We start from the raw sequence: 14,354 nt of genomic DNA, 5'->3' as shown, positions 1-14,354 counted from the left end.
CTGTCAAACGCGTGTTGAAGCAGCTGGCAAAACTGTGAAACCCCAGACACGATTCTATGTTTTTATGGTGTGAAAATCACAAGTGGTTTATCAACAGGGGAAATGTAATTAAAAAAAAAAAAAAACAACTATGCGCCCAGGAGAGGAGGGCTGGATTCACTAGTGTCCCAGGGTTGGGCAATACAGTGAGGCTCTCTTGGTTTGGGGGTCATCTGTGAATAGCTTCTGCGGATTACACCCCCAAACCCATAATTTTTTAGTTCTGCTACAACTATTGTCTTAAGCGGGGCTTCCCAGAAGCAGACTCTGAAACCAGGATTTGAAACAGGGAGTGCATTCAGGGGGTGATCCTAGAAAGCACCTGCAATGTGTGGGGGGGCACAGAAGCTGGTCAGGGGGTGCGTTAGTGAGCAGGTCCCCTGTGGGCAGCCCAGGCTCACTCCTACTGGGGATTGCGTAGAGCCCACCTCAGGTATCCCACCAGTGGGGTAAGAGTGCTGTCAGACATTGCCTCCCCTGCACTTCCATTGCATAAGTCCCAGCAGCCAGAGGAAGCATCCAGAAAGAGCCACAGATGGTACAGAGTGGGGGGATTTGGAAGTAGTGAACAGGTGCAGGGTGGGGGGATTTGGAAGGAGCACGGGCTGCACCTGTTACATCTGTGGGAAGAAGGACAGAGCCTTGTGCCCCTACAAGTTCACCCAGCCCCGTGACCGCTGCCTGTGCCCCCTAAAGCAAAAGCCAAGGGTATTTTTCCGTGCAGGTGGCAGCTTCATCTTGCTCCTGAGGCCCTCACACAGTGCAAGGCGGGGCTCTCTCCCCTCTGCTCAACACCGGGACTGATGTCCAGCCTCATGCATCTTGAAGTGCTGAAATGAGCCCTTCTCCCAGGCATGGCACCCCCTAAGCACTTTGGGCTTCCTCTAACAGCACGAGACAGAGGGATCCATCCCCCTCCCAAGGTCACTGCAGGGAAGAAGAAGTCTAGGAGGAAGCTCCTGCCTGTCCTGCCTAAGACCCTGGACAAGGTCAGATGGCATGTCTCATCCATCCCTGTTGTGATGACTGTACCAAATCAGATCAGAGAGGCAGGTGACCAGACCTCCGGTTTGCTGTGACTTCCCACAACCTGCTCCCAGAACGGGGAAAGATGGGGAGAGGGCACCTCCTTTTCTGATCTTGAGTAAAAAGGGAGGGCCCCATTTTAGGGAATCTTCAGGGAACAGATTCTCAGAACCTGAAGACCAACTCACACCTTCCGGCCTCGAATCCTGAGAAAAACCTCACCCGGTGAGCTGAATGTTCCGTGGGGAATTCGGGTTGCGGGGGAGCCTGGGAGGGAAGCCAGGCCTGAGGGGAGGGCCAAGGAGGGCCTGTCAGAGCTCTACCACACTGTTCCTGGGCCACGCATTCCCTGGATCACGAGTGGACGGAGGGTCGTCTGATGCCTTGACTGCATGCTGGTCCCCAGGCAGGCTGCACCTGTTCAGATGCCCACGCCTAAGTATTTTGAGTCTTGCCCTGCTTCATCGGCCCTGTGAGTCACCTCTCTTGGGAATTGCCCATTCCTACCCTTTGCCTACTTTCTATTGGGTTGTTTGCCTTCTTTCTTATATTTGGTAGGCTGTTTGGATGGTGCAGGTAGGAACATATTTCTATTACGTGCTTACAAATATTTACTCCCAGTTTTATTTTTTTTTAATTTAAAATCCTTGTATTTTTTTAAGTTGATTTATCTTTGAGAGAGAGGGAGCAAGGGAAGGGGCGGGGGGGGGGGGGACAGAGAATCCCAAGTGGGCTCTGTGCTGACAGCAGAGAGCCAGATGCGGGGCTCGAACCCACGAACTGTGAGATCATGACTGGAGCCAAAGTCGGGCTCATAACCCACTGAGCCACCCAGGTGCCCCACTCCCCGTTTTGGCTACGATGCCTTTTGTCTCATGCATGGCCACTTGTTCTGACTCAGTCAAAGTCTGAGTGGTTCTTCAGCTGTCCTGTGGGGGTTGCATGGACTCTTGGGCTCTGAGCTAGGAGACCCATCACTGATCCAGAGGCTCACAGGCTGGTCTCCAGGTTCATCCACATGGTGCTAGAAACCACAGACAAGGCAGCATGGGGTGCTCAGAGGAGCACCAGTCATAAGTGAGTCCTCGCTGACAAACACACTGGGAGTGTCCTCTAAATCCGAGACATGAGAGCCTTGGTGACCCCAGGCAGATGTCCCGTGAGATTCGCCAGCCCAGACCTGTAACTTGACAAGGAATCTGCCAATGTGAGGCTGGGAAGGCCCAGTATGGGGAAATCAATCGATTACCGTCGTCTGCCGAGCCCCCTGCAGCCAGGTCTGGGCTCTGCCTCATGGGGGGCCAGTGGAACCAAAACCCTCCCCTGAGAAGCTTCAGTACAATTGGAAGCGAGGAGATAGTCCCATGGAGCTATTGCACAGTGGTGGAAGCCTTGGCCTCTGCATCTGACGTACCGCTGTGTTACCTTGGACTAGTTCCTTGACTTCTCTGAGCCCCGGCCTTCTCATTTGTAAAATGGGCCAATCATAGCATTTACACGATAGGATTGTTCTGGGGGCGAGATGAGATGGTACTTGTAGCACAATGCCTAGCACATGGGGTGGGTTGTACAAATTTCTTACTCTTGCCATGTGAAATCCAAGGGGGTAACAGGAGGCCACCTTTCATAGTAAAATCTAAATTTGGCGGAGTTCGGCTCGGGGAAGGGCTTGAATGGGGGGGGGGGGGGCGGGGATAGAAATGGGCCAAAGAAAGCTGAAGCGGCTGAGGCAGAAGTAAACCAAGGGATCAGCCCTGGTCCTAGACACCCAGGCTGACAGAGTGTAAATTTATATCCACGCTTGCCTTCCAGGGCAGGCCGAACAGTGCTGGCCGTGCTCAGCCTCTCCTCCTGCCACTGCTCCAAGCAGTTCAGCTCAAACTTGCACTTCTACTGAGCCATACCAAACCCTAATGTTAACAGCACTGTCCACTCCAGAGGGCAGTTTAGGGACCATCCCTTGTTACTCAAGCGGGGTCCTGAGGGGTCTTACCCCCCACCTCCAACTGGCTTATCGGAGAATTCCTTCAAGCCGTGCACGGTACACTCCTGCTTCGTTTCCAGAAAAAAACCCTACCCACTCCCTTAATAGGGCCACTTAAGCCCTATTAAGAAGCCTTTACTTTTCATGTTAGAGTAGAAGAAACAAAGACTCAGAGACTTAAGTGACTTGGCTGAGGCCACACAGCAGGTTAGAGGCAGGGCCGGGCCTCCCAGCTCTTCCCTCCCAAGAACCCATCGGGTCCCCTGCGGCTGCCCATTGTATGGCCAGTGCATCCCACGTAGGAGCGTTCACCCTCCAGGGCCCTGGAGCCGGCCATTGGGAGCTCCGATGAGGGAGCCCAAGGGTGGGCACCAGATTCTGAGGCTGGGGCCTGCACACCCAACCCCAAACACCCCCGCCCACCCCACCACCATCCCCACTAATACATATTTTATGGGGCTGGTCTCCCTTCCTCGCAAACGGTGTCATTAATCTGCTCCCTGGCTGTGCAGAATAACATCCCTCAAGAACAGACCGCTTTCTGAATATTTTATCATTCCTCATTCCTTCTCCCCAAACTAATATATATTTACACAGTCTACCTCCTGCAGGAGAACTATATTGTTTTCTCTCAGTGCCCGAGAACTTAGACACAGAATCGCGCATAAGTAAAAAAAAATATATGCCTTGCTATTGATGTTGAAAGCAAGAACCAATCACTTATCAAGCTGTGAGGAAAGCCAAGAGGAAGATTTGCATATGGTAAAAAATAAAAAAAGAAAATAAAAAAAGAAGAGGGGAGAGAATAAAACCGACCCTCTCCCCACAGAGGGACCAAATGAGAGGAGACAGACATCTTTTCTCCTCTCTAACAGGTAACCTCAGAGTTTCTGACCATCCTTCCAGCATTTGGCAAATCTCAGCAGTGGGGAGAGCAAAGTGCTATTTTGTCAGCAAGGTCAAAAACTTCCTACGTGGGGATCCAAACTGGAGAGACCAAAGTTCTTCCCAAGTTTTATAGAGCCATTTTCATCATCATGGAATATTTATTCCAAGGAGGATTCAACCATTTGTGCGGCCCTTTTGTTTCCTTGTGCATCAGTCTGTCTTGATCCAACACGACAGGGTCGTGGGATGGAAAGGTAGATACGGTGATCACCACAGACAAGGGAGGGAAGACAGACCCAGAGAGGGTGTGTACTAGGGTGCACGTTGATTGAGGGGGTGGGGGAAGCCATTTCATAGTTCCAGAATCCCATTTAAGGAGAAACTTCTGTTGAGAAAAATATCTTGCTGGGGCACTTGGTGTGTGAGGGTTAGGCTTTGATGTGCATGTTCGGAAGATGGTAATAAACTGAATTGCCCTGCATAAGGGTTTCGCAGGGATTAAGGGCTTGCTGGAGAAAACAGTAGGCGCATAGCAGGAGCTCACATAGAAAGGCATCGAGTGAAAAATGTCTATGGGGGCAAGGGCTAAGGGGCTTTTCCAGGGAAGGACGACCAACACGGATTTGAACCGGTCAGTTTCTAGAACGTGACCTTCCTCCTCCTGAAACCCCCAACCAGCTAAGTCTGCCGTGCCCGGGAATGACTAGTGTCAGTGGTGTTTGCAGGGCACATGGGGAAAGAGTCTGGGTCCGCTCTGGGGCTGGGACAGGGACAGGGAAGGATACAGTCATGGAGGAGAGAGAAAGTAAGAGAGGAGATGGGGCGGGGGACAGGGAGTCAGAGCCAGCAATGACCGTGAAACTGTCGACACCTTAACCTTGCAGAAATCTCGGGAGAGCTTGGTTGCCCACCCACCCCCCACTCCAAGATGTGAGTATAGGATCTGTTTTATGTGCATCTTATAAACGGAGTGCCCTCCGCTGACAGGTGGATTGCTCAAAGATGAATCAGGAAGCTTCAGCTCAAGGGAGCTCCCAGTTTACAGTTTAAAAATAGAGACGCAGGCAAGAGGTCAGGCGATGTCTTCCACATGAGGGGACTTGGCTCAGAACTCAGAGCTGGTGGGAAGTAGGGTAAGGATACAGCCTCCAGACGCCCAAAGCAGTGGCCATGCCCTCACCCGCCTCTCTCACGCCCTGGTGGAAGAGAAGCAGGCTGGTCTGCCTCAGCCTCTCCCTTCCCCGTCTAGGATCAGTCCTTGCCCTTGAAGGCCCTGTGCATCTAAAGGGCATGAAATAGGTCAGGACGCCTGCATTCCAAGCCTCTCAGCAACCCATGAGACTTCCGTCCCTGTCTGTCTCCAAGTGCCTCTTCTGACCAGTGAACCTCTCTCCTGTGGCCCTTATCAGTCTGTGGCTTGAGTCAGTTACAGCTGCTCACAAGAGCACCTGCCCATGTCCCCCCATCTTCCTCAGAGCCGCTGTGGATCTCTGTCCCACTCCCTGGGGTGTCTCCCCCAGCCCTGGCCTAAGCAACATGGCAGGGGCCACACAATTTGTGTCCAGGGTCCGTGGGGACGGACAGACAGCAGCCGCAGACCCACCACCAAATGGGTGAGTGGGGGCTGCTGCACAGTTGGAAGCTGAGTTCTTACAGAGGACCCCAAAAGTCATCACGACCAGCGCCCTTTCTGAAGTACTTAGTCTGCACCAGGCTGCAGGTGTCCTCACTGGATACCCGCAGTGAGGACTCAGTTAATGATGGTGGTACCATCATTATCCCCATTTTATGAATAGAGAAATGGAGGCTCAGAGAGGTGAAGCGGTTGCCCAAGGTCACGTAACTGGCCGGAGCTGGGATTTACATGGCAACTGTCTGACTACAAATCTTCCATGCTCTTCAATGCATTGAATTATAAACACTCCCTGGGGGTTTTCTCCTGCAAAGGAACCATAAATCTGGGTCGGGCTCACTTGGCCTGAAACCTTGTTCCTTTCCTACGGACAGGGTTTCTGTCACCTCCCCAGGGTCAGTACCAGGCAGGAGGGCTCCAGATGGAAGAGCAGATTTGTGTATAAAATGAAAGAGGGGGGGGGGAGCAAGGGAGGGAGCAGGTTCTCAGCAGTTTGGCAAGGTCACTGGCTGGATTGGCTTCCTGGGTTTTCCAAGCCCCAGGTTGGCATCAGGAGGGCAGTGCAGGGGGAGGAGGGGGAGGGAGAGGAGGAGGAGGAAGAGGGAGAGGGTGGGAGGAGGAAGAGAAGGAGGAGGAGAAGGAGGAGGAGAAGGGGGGAGAAAGAAAAAGAAGTAGGCAGAGCCGGTGGGGAGAGCCTGCCGCCCCAAATAACGTGTGTGCACCAGGGCACCAGCTCCCCCTTCACACACCCTCTGAGTCATCCTGGCGAGGAGGCAGGGGGCCCAGGAGGTCTGTGATGCTTGGGGGGTTCATGCCGCTTAGATGGACCAAAAGAGAAAAGAATTTTGTTCCGCCCACTTATCTCCTAACCTTATAAACTCAGGATTAGTAGATCAAAGGCGGATTTGGCACAGCTGAGGGACGATAGTCACTTCGGAGAACAGTTTGGGCTCCATCCTTCATGATCAAATGAACTTAAGTCATTGATAAATAAATGACGTTTTGAATTCCTCTAATTGGACGTGCAGATCAGGCCTGAGCCACGCCAGCCCGGCCATCCGGGCAGAGTTAATGAGCTAGAGACGGCTACAGGGGATCCCAACAGTGACCATTAGAAGGGATTTCAGGGAGCACCTTGGACAGGGGCAGGGGTCTCTCGCTCTGTGAAGGACCTGTGCTCTGAAACCAGAAGAGATGGGTGGAAACTCCCAGCACTGCCACCAATGAGCTAGGTGACCCAGAGGGTTCTTGTAACCTGTCTGCATTTCCTCAGCTGTAAGATCATGTTAACAACTAGCTTGTATTGAGGGGTTGCCACTCAACCCAAAGCGCACGCTCCCAAGCACGGCTGGAGCCCAGCCCAGGGTGGGGTGGGGGGTGCCTGCAGCAAGCAGAGTCTGAGCACTAGGCCAGCCTTTAAGCCAGTTCCCCCACTTCCTGGCTGAGCTACTTCATTACGTTGTGCCTCAGCGTCCTCATCTGTGAAAGGGTTACCATGGGAAAAAAACAGTTACCGCAGGTAGAGCCCCTGGGGAGCGCTTAACCAATGCTCGCTGTTACAGCCATAATGCCGGGTCAAGCTTGTGCTGGTCACTGCCTGCAGATCCCAGATCCTATCTCGGCTCTTCTGCTTGGCCCCGTCTTACAGGAACTACATTTCCCAGACTCCTTTGCCACCTGGCTTCGGGGTTGGTTTGGCCAATGCGAGGCATGGCAGAGAGTAGGAGGAGGGAAAAGCCGAGGAATTTCTCCCCTCTCCCACCATCTCTGTGTTTCCTATAGTGTTTCCAACAAAACCACCATCGGGTCTACGATCCTGCTCCCCCCAGATTGTCCCCGCCTAGATTCTAGCCCCTGCCCCAGCTCCCGGGCTCTGGTAACACCACCTCTGTCCCAGGCCCTGGGGTAGGAGCAGCTTCCGGCTCTTGCTAAGCTCCTGGCCGGCTTAACTTTCTCTGTTGGGCCCCTCAGCTCTCACATGTCTTACCTAGTCAATGCCCTCCGTGGAATTCTCTCTCACTGACATACCTAGAGACTGGACCTCGGTCATGTATCATTTATCAGTGCCGTGATGATCCAGCAACCTCTCCTGGCCATTTCAAATCGGGGGGGCCACACCCCCCCCCCACGTTGGATGGATGCCTACGTGAGGGGTTACTAGCCTGTGACCAATCTGCCAAACGCAGGGAGGGCTCACAGGTCCGGCACCGGGGAATTCGGCCGTCTCTTTGCCAAATACCTTCACATCCATGACAGCTTGTAAGTCGCGTTTGGATGGCTGGCCCTATTGACAGGCAGACAGAGGCCCAGGATGATGAGGTACTAGAAAATCTTGGGCTGGAGGAGGCCTGGAATAAGGTCAGCACATGGGGCAGTGCCCTTGGGCCAAGTGACCTCGAAGAAGTGCCCTCCTCCCTCTGGGCCTCCACTTCTCCATCTGAGAAATGAACAGCTTAGCTTGAAAGGAGTGCTCTCCACTGTTCCTTCCACGTCCACATTTTGTTGCTTCTGATTATTCAGCGAAAGGGAAAAAAGAGAAAAGACGAAACACCCCTGAGTTGTGGGTTTGGGCTCTTAGCCTAAACAAGTCACCAGGTCAGGCCTCAAAGTGTGCAGAGAATACTCCTTTGGGGCAGACAGGCTTGGGTCTGGGTCCTGGCTCTGCCGTAACTCCCTGTGTGGCCTCCAGCTAATCACTCTCTTCTGTGAGTTTCAGTTTCCCCATAAAAATGAGGCCCAAAGGTTGTGAGGACTAAGCAGTGATGGGCCACAAAGCTCTAAGCGCAGACTAGATGCTCCATGCACGTGAGCCACAGTGCGGCCGAAACTCATTTGGAAGCAAGGCAGGAGGGGGAGGGAACACCGGTGGGCACCTGACAGATAAAGATGGTCATTACCTAGGCTCCGGTGCCGATCCCCCTGCAATGGACATCCTACCAGGCGGAGACACTGCCCCTGGGAAGGACTGAAGCTGGCACCCCCAGCAGCCGGATTACGTTTTGCAGCAGCAGAGGGATTTCGAAAGGCTGACAAAAGTTCCATCCTCTCACAGAGTGTCAGGAACGTGCTCCCTCCCCTCCCCTCCCCAGGACTTAGCCTTACTCAGAGCCAATACCTGGACAGGGAGGGAGCTCCCCATGGGAGGTGGCCACACAGGTGTCTGAGACGGCCAGCTGCTTTATTTGGCCACACAACAGACAGCCTGGAATGATGAGACCCACACACGCACCCCCGCACCCCCAGCGGATGCGTGGCTCGGGCCGCTGCCCCCGGTGCTGGGCACAGAACGTGTTAACATTGCCTCCGGCCACCCAGCAAGGCAAGGAGTCGCTAGGTGAGGCGGCTGGACAGGTGGGTGACCAGCCTGCTTCTTTCAAGCTCCCAACTCCCTCGCATGGTCTGGCTAAAAATAATACCTCCCAAGAGACTTGCCGCTGTTGGCGCTGGCGGACCATGCATAAAACATATAAAACATCGGCCGCTCAGGTTTCCTCCTCTGAATGGCTCCATTCAGAGCATGCAGGGGTGAAAGGTTTATGGGAGGGATCACTTGGCTTCCTGGAAGGACTGGAGCAGACTGGCCTCTGCCTGGGCCCCAGCCTCCCCAGCACCTTGGCCCCAGTGGCAGCCTGCCCGGAAGGTTCCCAGGCAGGGGCTGGCTGGGGGCAGCTTTCTTCTCCCAATTGTCTTTTCCTGGACCCCCTTAATGAAGAAAGAGAACTGCCCTGGCAGGTGTCAGACAACCCTGAATTTGAATCCTGCTTCTTCCCCATTCCAGCTGTGTCCAAGCACACTCCACGTAGCAGGTGAGGAAATGCGCTCAGAGAGGTTGAGTGAGTTGCACAAAGACACACAGCCAAATGTCCGACTCTGAGCCATTTACTGCTGCACACTTCAGTCATGGTCCAAGAATAGAGTAATTTAAGGGAATGGGCCACGGAGGGAAGAAATGTCCAGAGGAAACTCATATGGGCTCCATGATTCCTGAGAGACGTGGAGTCAGGACCTTCCCACAAAAACGGTTCTCTGCTTCCTTTCTCCCTGCCTCTTTCTCTCTTCCCTTTTCTTTAATCCATGTTGTTTCCTTTCTTGACTTTCTCTTTTATTCACTCAACAAAAAAATCCTTATATGTTCTTAATAATAAAAATACATGCTCACCAATAAAAAAAACTTCAGGTTTCCAGAAAAGTAGAGTTAAAAGGATAAAAATTTCCCATAATCCCCCTGTCCCGGTTACCTGTCACCGTATAACAAACCACCTCAGATTTACTGGCAGAGAACGACCATGTAATCATGCTCACAGGCTCTCTGAGTCAGGAACTTGGACAGGGCACAGCAGGGATGGCTTGTCTCTGCTCCTTGATGTCTGAAGCCTCAGCTAGAAAGACTCAAACAGCTGGGGACGGGAACCATCTAGACCCTTCATTCACATGTCTGGCTCCTGGGCTGGGATGATTCAGCTGAAACTGTTGACCTAAGTGCCCATTCATGGCCTCTTTATGTGGCTTAGGCTTCCCCACAATATGGTGGCCTCCAAAGAGTTGTACTTGTTACCGAGAGGCTCAGGGCTCCAAGAGAGTAGGTTCTAGCAAATGAGGGAAACTCCATAACCTTTTATGACCTAGTCTTAAAAGCTGTATAGTAAAGGGGCACCTGGCTAGCTCAGTTGGCAGAGCATGTGACTCTTGATCTCAACGTTCTGAGTTGGAGCCCCCTGTGGGGTATAGACATTCCTTTAAATAAAGAAACGAGTTACATGGTGTCACTTCTGCCATATTCTAGCAGTTACAGCAGTCACGAGCCCTCCCGGATTCAAGGGAGAGAGGCCATAGGTTCTGATTCTCAGTAGGAGGAAGGTCAAAGGATATGAGGTCTCATTTTAAAATCACCACACCCCCAGGGTGCCTGGGTGGCTCAGTCAGGTAAGCATCCGACTCTTGGTTTTGGCTCAGGTCATGATCTCACCGTTCGTGGAATCGAGCCCCACGTCGAGCCCCGCGTCGGGCTCCATACTGAGTATGGAGCCTGCTTGGAATTTTCTCTCTCTGCCCCTCCCCTGCTCACACACTCTCTCTCTCTCTCAAAATAAATAAATAACATTTTTTTTAATAAAATAAAAATCACCACACCCTCGCTCCAAGATAACAAACAATGAGGTCATGGCATATTTATTTCCTTCTGGATACTTCATTTTGTGTAGGTGAGCCAAAACTGCATAAACTATTTATGACCTAATTTCTTTTTTTAACTTCACTTTGGATTACAAGCATGTTCCCTTGTCATCGAAAAGTCTTTATAAACATCCTACATAATAGTTTTTCAGACTCTAAAGTAAATACATGTTCATAATTGAAAATTTTTTAATATTTTCTTTTAGAAATTTTTTTTTAACATTTATTCATTTAGAGAGACAGAACCTGAGCAGGGGAGGGGCAGAGAGAGAGGGAGACACAGGATTGAAAGCAGGCTCCAGGCTCTGAGCTGTCAGCACAGAGCCCGACCCGGGGCCCGAACCCACAAACCGTGAGACCGTGACCCGAGCCGAAGTCAGACGCTCAACTGACTGAGCCACCCAGGTGCCCCATAATTGAAATTTTTGTTAATTATGAGAAGCCTAAACAAGAAATAAAATCACCACCCTCTCACCTACCACCCGAACAGTTTTGTGTCAGCCCGTTTGAGCTGCTGTAACAAAATACCACTTACAAACACCGGGATTGGAAACAACAGAAACCTGCTTCTCACAGCTCTGGAGGCTGAGAAGTCCAAGATCAGGGAGCCAGCCCGGGTGTGTTTTGGTGAGGACCTGCTTCCCGGTTCAGAGCCAGCACCTCCTCTTAGTGTCCTCACTGGTACAAGGGTTGCGGATCTCTCTAGGGTGGGGTCCACCCTCTGGACTCAAGTACCCTCCGAAGGCCCCGCCTCCTAACGCCATCACCTTTGGGGGTTAGGATTTCAACATTCGATCTTTACAGACATACGTTCGTACCATAGCAAGTTTTAATCCCAACTTCTTTTCCCTTAACATGATAGGACAAGGAAGCTCCGGCTTCGTTCTCCTGCAGCGTCCTTTCGAATAGCTCCCTCTCGTTCCGTGGTAGGAGTATCCAGAACTGACTGCAAAGATCGCAATTTGCTTTTTTTTTTTTTTAAGTTTATTTTGAGAGAGAGACAGAGTGCACAAGCAGGGGAGGGGCAGAGAGAGAGAGAGGGAGAGAGAGAATCGCCAGCGGGCTCCGTGCTCTCGGGGCACAGCCTGACGTGGGGCCCGACGCCATGAAACACAAGACCTGAGCGGAAATCAAGGGTCAGACGCTTCGCTGAGTGAGCGCCCCCCCCACCCCGGGCGCCCTGAAGCTGCTTCCGATTTAGCGCTGTTGTAAGGGTCGGCAACGTCGGACTCCTTGAGCACTGACCAGGTGCCAGGCACTGCAAAGAGCACTGTCTTCTCAACAGCCCTGTGATCACTGTCCCCACTTGAGAGCTGTAATAATAATATTTACTGGGCACCTGCTATGGGCCCAGGCTTTTTCTGAGTGCTTTATGTGGATAACTCATTTAAATCCTCACGACCACCCATGAGTCAGGTGCCCCTACGTGCCACAGACAAAGGAACAGTTCCAGTAACGGTGGAAACTGCACCCTCACCTGGGTCTCTCTGACTCCAAAACCGGGTCTAAACCCACTGCACCAAGCACGCCGGGACTGGCTTCTACCGGGAGAGGCTGGCCCTCAGTGCGGAGGAGAGCGGGTCAGCTCCCCGCAGTGCCCGGGAGGGAACAGAGGCAGGTCCGTCCTCGGGAGGCTTGACATGACCCCACCTGGGCATCTGGAGAGAGGCTGGGAGGTGTGGACACAAGAGGGGCTGTGTCCAGGACAGAGCTTTCTTGGCCTTTGGTGGCTTTTAGGGACAAAGAGGTGCAGAGAAGTATGGCTTGAACAGACCCAGCTTGTTCTTTGTCCCCTCTATAGGAATTTGGGGCCAGTGATAGTTTCCATCGCGGCAAGACCTTTCAGATGCACCCGCTCGGCCTCCAAAGCGCTGTAAGGCCTGGTCCCTGCCCACCTCTCCAGCCCCATCTTTCAGTTCCCTGTCACTCTGCACTCCAGCCTCACCCGCCTTAGCTCAGGTCCTTGGGGTCACGAGGCTTCCTCCTGCCACCAGGCCTTTGTAAGTGCTATTCCCTCTGCCTAGAAAGCTTGTCCCTCCCTTGTACACCCTCATAACTTCCTCCCTGTTCAGGTCTCAGCTCAGGCACCCCCCAAATCTCCCAGAGTGCCTTTCTCTGACTCCCCACGCAGTGAAATCCTATCATGGAGCTAGTTCGAGTGTCACAGGGGATCGTGTCACCCGACACCCCGCTGGACTGTAGCTCCATAAGGGCAGGGACCACATCTGCCCTCCTCGTCGGTGTGCACCTGGCAAGGCCTAGCAGGTGCCCCCAGAGATCTGTCTGGCTTGGGGGTAAGGGCTGACAGCTACAGAGCCCAAGGGTGTGCCACACTCAGCTCTCTGCGTTTGTATCAGCCTGTTTTAATCCTCACAAGCGCACCAGGGATCGTTATTATCGCCTTCACCGGTGAGGCTCAGCAAGGTTGTCGCTTCCTCAAAGTTCACAAGTCGCTGAGGTTGAGGGACAACAGCAGGCTTGGCAGAGTACGGCTTTAAAGCTGACGCGTGGAAGGGGCGCCTGGGTGGCTCAGTGGGTTAAGGGTCCGACTTCAGCTCAGGTCGTGATCTCACAGCCCGTAAATTCAAGCCCCGCATCAGGCTTTCTGCTGCCAGCACAGAGCCTGCTTCGGATCCTCTGTCTGCCTCTCTCTCTCTGCCCCTCCCCCCCACCTCCCTCAAAAGTAAGTAAACATTTAAAAACCTTTGTAGAGCTGGTGGGTGGAGCCATTGTCCTCAGTGGCCATCCCAGCTGGGCCCATGAGTGCCTGGAAATCCCAGCACCACCTGCCGCCAGCCGGCCACCGGAGTCAGGTGGCCGATGGCTTTGACGACGTGACTGTGGGGCCAGGGCGGCCCACACGTGGACAAGCCCTTCTTGTTTGCTTTGTCTCCGGTTCCCGCTCGGCAGCGCCTGCCAGAGCCTGCCAGGACTGCGCGTTTTCTATCTAATGGTTAAAATTCTTAGAAGTATTATTCTCTGCTTTGCTTGGCACGGCCACAGAACATACCTCTGATGCGGCAGGTAACTGGATAGGGTCTCGGTCACAGCAATTTGCTGAACACGAGGTTTTGTGCACAAAAACACATTACGGCACTCGGGGGTGTCACTCAGGAACACCGCCAGTCGTGGTCGGAATCTTGTGCATCAGAGAGGAGGGAGCAGGGCCAGGGGGCCCAGATAGAGGGAGGCTTGCACGGAGGATGTAGGAGTCCCAAAGATCTCAGCAAGGTGGGCCACAGGACCCACCCCAATATTAATATTCAGCCTAAGCCAGTCAGATGGGCTTGGGATGAGAACCCAGCCCTGACGTCAGAAGGGCCAGGGCTTGGGTCTAGCCTGACTGCCCCAGCTGTGTGACCTTTGAAAGACAATTAACCTCCCTGAACCTCAATTTCCTCAAATGTAAAATGAATAAAATCAGAGGCCTTACCTCCTAGGGCTTCTGCAAAATACACACAGGGTAAGAATTGTTTTTTTTTTTCAGTTTACTTATTTATTTTGAGACAGAGAGAGAGTGGGAGTCGAGGAGGAGCGGAGAGTGACAGGGGTGGAGAGAGAGAAGCACAGTGCAGAGCCTGATCCCACGAACCTCAAGATCATGACCTCAGC

Source organism: Prionailurus bengalensis, chromosome E2 (genome assembly GCF_016509475.1).
Source record: "Prionailurus bengalensis isolate Pbe53 chromosome E2, Fcat_Pben_1.1_paternal_pri, whole genome shotgun sequence".
Taxonomy (NCBI): domain Eukaryota; kingdom Metazoa; phylum Chordata; class Mammalia; order Carnivora; family Felidae; genus Prionailurus; species Prionailurus bengalensis.
Note: the sequence above shows the minus strand (reverse complement) of the source record.